Source organism: Biomphalaria glabrata, chromosome 12 (assembly GCF_947242115.1).
Source record: "Biomphalaria glabrata chromosome 12, xgBioGlab47.1, whole genome shotgun sequence".
Classification (NCBI taxonomy): Eukaryota; Metazoa; Mollusca; class Gastropoda; family Planorbidae; genus Biomphalaria; species Biomphalaria glabrata.
In genome coordinates, this window is record NC_074722.1 from 19,289,686 (window position 1) to 19,297,424 (window position 7,739).

Consider the following 7,739-nt stretch of genomic DNA (forward strand, 5'->3'; position numbering starts at 1 on the left):
ACAAATCGATTAACTAATTGGTTGATTTTTTTTATTGATTCATTTTGTTGTCATTGATCATAAGCTTAATGCAAAATTTGATGACAATAGGATGACTAGAAATCATCAAAAAATTCAATAGCAAAAAAAAAATAAACAACATGAAGAAAGATACAGTGACTTATTACAAGCATAGTAAAAAATGAAAAAAAAAAATCTGTAATTTAAGATTCAACAATACCTAACTTGATCTGAAAAAATTACATTGCTGCAAAATTATACTGAACACATTAAAACATTAGAGAAATTTTTAATAATGACTATTAAATTAAAAGATCAAAAATGACTTACTGGTTAGTATTTATTGTACGATACTTCTAAAAAATTAATTTTATTTTTCTATCACTACTTTAGCAAACTGTGAGAAACAGACTTCTGTTCATATGTTTGCCCTCGTCTGATACAAAATTATTTTAATTTTCCATTTTAATATGAAACTGCCTTCAATTTTAGACACACATTATTTTTGTCAACATGAGGTCTGAGTCTAAATATCTTTACTTTATTAAATTCTTAGATTTTTTCAATTTTTCAATCACAATAATTTTTTATTGAACAATCAGAACACAGGTACTTTTTATAGCTAAAATTCTAATAGAGAAAACAAGAAAAATTATCAAAGTAAAGTGGAAAAGATGTTCCCCTTATTAAAAATGCTCATTCTAAAGACTCCATTATCCTTTGAAAACTTCTTATCTCTTATCTTATATAATACAGACGTTACTTCAAAAAAGAAGATGATTACGTCCTACGCGTCATGCATTTAGTCATGCATATTAACCAATGACTTAAATTCTGCCAAGTCACTGGTTTTCCTGGCTAGCTCAGGCAACCCATTCCATGCTCTAATAGCACTAGGGAAGAAGGAGTATTTGTACAAATTTGTCCTAGCATATGGGACGAGGAATGTGCCTTTATCTTTGTGTCTTTCAGAGTATTTTATTAAATTTTGTTTTTGTATTTGAAGATTATGGTTCAGTGTTTTATGTATTATTGCTACTTTACTTTTGAGCCTTCTGTCCTGAAGGCTTTCTAAATTTAGTGATTTTACTAAAGGTGTTACTCTAGTCAAATGTGAATATTCGTTTGTTATGAATCGCACTGCTCTATTTTGTGTCTGTTCTAGTTTCATAATGTTTTCTTGAGTTGAGGGGTCCCAAACGGAGGATGCATATTCTATTATTGGCCTAACCAAGGTTAAATAACATTTTAGTTTTATGTTCTTAATTGATTTATAGAAATTTCTTTTAATAAATCCTAATGCTTTGTTTGATTTTTTTGTAGTTTCATCAATATGTGGATTCCATGATAGTTTTTCATTTATTATAACACCTAGGTATTTTGCGTTTTTAGTCTATGTTACTGGTTTGCCATGAATAAGATAAGTGGAATTAATTTGTTTTAGTTTTTTTGTTAAAAAACTTGGGAAAGGAAGGGGGAGTTATTTTGGAAACTTTAAAAATAGAAATAAAAGTGGCGCGTGAGGGATTTCCATTAGTTTTTCCATAGTCCCGACTAGTCCTGGTCTTGAATTTTCGCGGGCTGTTTGCAATATTTGTTTTGAGTCGAATAGACTGCCCTTAAGTAGATCTAATAAGCAGAAAGTCAATTTTAAAATATTGTCACTTTTATTTAAAATGGCTGTTAACTAACAGTTGAGTGTAGAATTTTTTGGCCAATTATAGAGTGTAGATGTAGATCTACATTAAGTTTATTTGTGTTCCAGTTTAAAATAAATTTTAATTCTCTTCTTTTCGTTGTAAAATCAGTTAAAAATGGAATCTGTTTTATAAATATTTAATATTAGAACTACTTAATATTTAATTTATATTTAATGGTATTTACATTTCTTTTTAGTGTTTTATTTTTTTAAATTGTGAATTATTCCGTATTAGAATATTATTACTATTATTCTGTTTTGCATTATTGATCATCAGTATTTTTAATGCAGCATTTCTCAGACTTTGGTTCCTCCCCTGGGGGTGGGGATGGCGAGTACCGTGAATTGGGGGAAGGAAGGGCGCAACTTCCTGACAAAAAGGGAGTGTTATAGAGTGTGTGTGTGTTTCCTGGCGGCAGTAAGAAGTTAAGCGCTTGATTTGAGTATACATTGAGGATGATGAAATTAGCATAATGCCAATCTTGAGACATGAAAGTGTAAAGATGTTGTTTTGTGGTGAACTAGATTTCGTTTAAATATCAATATATTTCATTAATATTACATCTCTATCTCAAGTTAAATATGTGAATATTGTAATAACAGTTAGGCTATATTGAGTTGTTGTCATAAAACGTCTTTATTGGTTCAATTGTACTAGCTGTTTATAGGCGACAAGCCAACTACCAACTAACAAGCAGAGGGGCGTCGAAAAAAAATGTTTTCTTTTCAGTGTAACTTATCTGAATATTAGTAAAATTACATGTTTAAAAATTAAAATATATTAAGTACGAGATGTCATTTTATCTTCGAATAAGACCTTGTTAGACTGCTTTTTGCGAGGTGCGTATGCAACAATACGGGTAAAACGTTTTGAAGAAAACATTTTAAAACGTCTTCACTAGTGTGATTCTTCTGGATTTTTTTTTATCTCAAAGTGAATTTCTTTCATCTATTGCAATTTATTATGTTGACGACTTATGTAAGAAAAAAAAAGTCCGCGACAGAGACGTCTTATGATGAAGAATATTTTTTAAAAAGATCACGCCCATCCTCACATAATACTATTGGTTAGGCTGCCTCTTTATTATTAGATTTAATATGGTCCTCGAATTTTTTTTTATTAGGATGAATAGTGCGTTCTGATAGAAAACACATCAATATTAGCGTTTTAAAAAATTATCTCTTTTTACTAAAAGAAAAAGGTTAGAATATGCTTAGCGCCACGTCATGCCGGGTGTTAAACCCCTTGCCAACTTGAGCGAAAACCTGCCGCATCTTCAATTTTATCTCATTAAGAAATTTTTACAAGGCTTAAAATGTATGTAGGCAACATTATTTTGTAAAAAGTATTGCCCATAGACCTATTAAATGTTGCAAAGTATTTGTTTTATTTGTTTTATGTAAAAATTCAAATGAAAGTGTTTTAACTAATAAATTGCATTAAACCTTATAACTATTTCATAACATCGAACCGAGCCGAACCCGAACTTTAGACCTGACCGAACCGAACCTGAACTATACTCATCATGGAAACGAACTGAACTCGAACTTAAATCTGACCGAACCGAACTGAACTTTAAAAGTTCGGTTCGATTCCCTTCGCTAGAATACATTGGACTTTTGTCAAAGTACCTAGGCTTATGAGTTTTGTGGATAGAATTATCAACAGTTATTTTAGCAGAGTCAGGTGGAAATACTGATCATCCCAACTGATTTCTCCACACCAGAGTATGTTTCTTTATTTTGGACATTCCTTCAGAAATACCAGGTAAAGAGTATTAATCCCTTTCCAAACATATCCTGCAGTCATAGGAATTTACACAAAGCCTATGATGAGGAGGATGTCTATATTACTCCTTATTTTTATGTTAAATGAATTTAAATGATGTTTCATATTTTGATTTGACATGAGTTTGTTCATTTACGTGTTTTCTCTTCGCAGCACAATAAAATGGTTTTAAATGGAGTCATTCATAAATAAATATCAACATCACTGTGTTATAATACACATAATAATCTCTAGATCTTGAAACAGAAGAAATCATAAATATAATGGTAAAATCTTGTCAATGACAATTTATTTTTTATTTTTAGTTTTATAGATCTAGGGTATACTACTGTCTAGAAACTTAATCTTAATTAGTAGATTGAGAATTAAAATTAGGCATAGGCAGTTTTTTATTGGCCTGTGCAAGAGAAAGAAATAGTAATTTTATCGCAAAGTTTTGTTCTACATTTGCATTGGTTTGAATCTATTAAACTTAAATAATCAACTTAATTACAAATAAAAAATTAAAATATTTCCAGAGTGTATTTCTTTTAAATATATCAAGTATTGGCTTGTTTTTACTTTTTTAAAACTCAAATGCCTATTTTTTTTTTATCTTATATTTTAGATTACAAAAAGAAAGGCAAGCAACTTAATAGCCTCTAATATTTTCATCAATTACTCAATTTTTATGAAATATTAATGATTATTCCAATATTTTAGATACAAAATAGTTAATGATTTCTACTTGAAGAATTAGACTTTATTTTTTAAAGAGGACTAGGGTTATTACTTCACCTAAACAAGATTTCCAGCATACATTGGACATTGGGGCATCAGACTGAGCTTCTGAAATTACTATTAACCACCTCATTCCAACCTCATTGACATTGGCGCTCTTCTTAACCAACAGACCTGGATTAGTAGTAGATTATGATATTATCCCTGGTCTATCAGACCATGAGATCATAAAAATACACAGTCAGATAAAAGCAGTAGCCAATATAAAACCCAAAAGAAAAATCTTTACTCTGGAACAAATGCAACCTAACACAACTACACCAACCAGTCGATAACCTCTGGAATTTCATAAAAAACTATCTTAAAAACATTATATAAAATCATATATCAACTAAATACACATCAAACAAAATAAATAAATGCTGGTTTAATAATAGATTAAAGAAGCTTTGTAAACAAAAGGAAAACCTATATAGAAAATTTAAAGAAACTAAGGCAGAAAGAGTTTATAAAAAGTACATAAAAATTAAACACCTAACCCAAAAGTAAGCAGACAGCTGCAGAGTGAATAAATAAACAATGTAATATCTAAAGATAACAACAAAAACCGACGGTCATACATTAAGTCTAAGAAAATGGAAACAACAGGAATAGCGCCATTAAAAGGAGAAGACAACTTAACACATAATGATAATGAAACTAAAGCTAACATCCTAAACAAATACTTTGCATCAGCATTCTCAGCCACAGAAGACAAAGACATATTAATTAATTTGAACCAAGTAGGCAACATAGGAGATATAGAAGTACAAGAAAAGGGAATCCAAAAACTATTAGCCAACATCAAACATAATAAAGCATCTGGACCTGATGGTATTCCAGCTAGATTACTCAAAGAACTAAGCAATGAGCTAGCACCAGTGTTCAAAATACTTTTTTAGGCATCTCTTAACCAGGGCAGAGTACCAAGGGACTGGAAAGAAGCCAATGTCACCCCCCTATTTAAAAAAGGAGAAAAATCAGACCCAAGAAACTACAGACCAGTATCACTTACGAGCATCACATGTAAAATCCTAGAACACATAATATGTAGCAACATCATAAACCACTTAGACAAACATAATGTCCTTACTCCATACCAACAAGGCGTTAGGAAATATAGATCATGTGAAACACAACTAATATGACTAATTGATGATTTTTCAAAAAGGTTTAGATAACAGTGAGCAAATAGTGCTCTCTTACTAGATTTTCCCAAAGCTTTTGACAAAGTTCACCACCATAGTTTGCTTAAAAAATTAAAATATTTTGGCATTGATGGTCCATTGCATCAGTGGATTAAAGATTTTCTGTTAGGGAGAGAACAAACTGTAATAATAAATGGCTCTAAATCAACACCAATAACAGTAAACTCAGGCGTACCTCAAGGAACAGTCTTAGGTCCACTACTATTTTTAATTTACATAAACGATTTACCAAATTGCATTAGTTCAGGAACAAAAGTCAGATTATTCGCAGACAATTGCATAATATATAGAACAATAAAAACAACACAAGACACAGAAATTTTACAAGGAGAATTAGATGAATTACAGAAATGGGAATCAAATTGGAGCATGTATTTCCACCCAGAAAAATGTCAGTTATTAAGAGTAACAAAAAAACTAAAACAAAAGAATTCCACTTATCTTATTCATGGTAAACCAGTAACACAGACTAAAAACGCAAAATACCTAGGTGTTATAATAAATGAAAAACTGTCATGGAATCCCCATATTGATGAAGCTATCAAAAAATCAAAAAAGCATGGGTTTATTAAAAGAAATTTCTATTAATCAAATAAGAACATAAAACTAAAATGTTATTTAACCTTGGTTAGGCGAATAATAGAATATGCATCCTCTGTTTGGGACCCCTCAACTCAAGAAAACATTAAGAAACTGGAACAGACAGAAAATAGAGCAGTGAGATTCATAACTAATGAATATTCATATTTGACTAGAGTAACACCTTTAGTAAAATCACTAAATTTAGAAAGCCTTCAGGAGAGAAGACTCAAAAGTAAAAAAATATTTATACAAAAAAACACTGAACTATAATCTTCAAATACAAAATCTAATAAAATACTCAGAAAGACACAAAGATAAAGGCACATTCCTCATCCCATATGCTAGGACAAATTTGAACAAATACTGCTTCTTCCCTAGTGCTATTAGAGCATGGAATGGGTTGCCTGAACTAGCCAGGAAAACCAGTGACTTGGCAGAATTTAAGTCAATGATTAATACGCATGACTGAATGCATGATGCGTAGGACACAATCATCTTCTTTTTTGAAGTAATATAGACTGTATTATATAAGAATATATATATATTTTGGTATAGTTGCAAGGTAGCAGAGGTTTGAATTCAGGTGGGTAGCAAGCCAAGGCTAATGAGCCCTTCCTGCTCAAAGCTTGCTGGTTTAGAAGCCAGTTACTCACCTTTGACCCGTCTCCCTCTCCACTGACTCAATCTTTGTGCCATACGTGAAAGATTAAGAAATAAACAAGAAACTGTTCTTTGCAAAAACTTTAACAATGATACTTAAGGCAAATTAATTAATAAATTAATATTTAATGTTTAAAGGACTACTTCATAGAACAACAAAATCCTATATGAAACATAATATCCGTAGCCGGCGTATCAACAGATGATATACCCAGACAAAAAATTTCCAGTGTGTTTGATGATTCCATCAATACATATTTGTTGTTACTTTAATTGGTTTAAATTTGAATTTTATCAATAAAAAAGATATATCATATAGTTACTAGAGCTAGGTAATCTAGGTTCTAATACCTATATCTATACAATTAATTATAATTATACTATATCTATTTTTATTTAATATTAATTATTATAGACTCTTATCTTATCTACGATACAGACGTTACTTCAAAAAAGAAGATCATCCAAGATGATAATAAATGATTACATCCTACGGCGCCTATGGGTCATTCACTCATTGCCGTCATGCATCTGCGCCTTTGACGGAGGTCACGCATGCATTTACTTACACTAACTTACTTAGACTTAGTCATCATCATGCATATTTATGAATTTATGGTGATATTTACCTAGAGTAGACTTACTATAGACTCTCTCTAGTCTCTATATATAATTATATTACTCTAGTAGTCTAGACTCTAGTCTAGATTTCATATATTATATTTATATACTTATAATACTAAGTTATATACACTAGATCTAAATTTATAAATTATAATTATACTAATTATAGTAATAACTTAATTAATAATTAAATAAGCCTAATAAGGCAATAAGGTATTATAATAATTATTAGTTTACGTACCAATAATAATAATAATATTGTTATTTATATTAAGTTTACATAAAGAATAGAGATATAGATCTAGAAACTAGTCTAGATATATTAGATTATAGATCTAGAATCTAGACTAGTGACTAGATCTAGATCTACTCAACTAGATCTAGTCAGAAAGACTTTAGAAAGTAAAAAAAGTAACTT

The 7,739-nt window shown here is 30.3% G+C and overlaps 1 protein-coding gene across 18 annotated transcripts in view; it reads right to left on the reverse strand.

The window, feature by feature from the left end:
- Positions 1-7,739, reverse strand: part of LOC106071338 (inositol hexakisphosphate and diphosphoinositol-pentakisphosphate kinase 2-like) — a 77,111-nt gene extending 69,372 nt beyond the window's left edge. For 10 of the 18 annotated variants that reach the window (XM_056005764.1, XM_056005759.1, XM_056005754.1 and 7 more), the window contains exon 1: positions 7,563-7,738. The gene's annotated coding sequence lies outside the window, so the exon portion shown is untranslated. Of the gene's footprint in view, positions 1-6,690; positions 6,713-7,562 lie in introns of those variants that run through there. The other 8 variants (XM_056005755.1, XM_056005753.1, XM_056005749.1 and 5 more) reach the window with 2 other exon arrangements.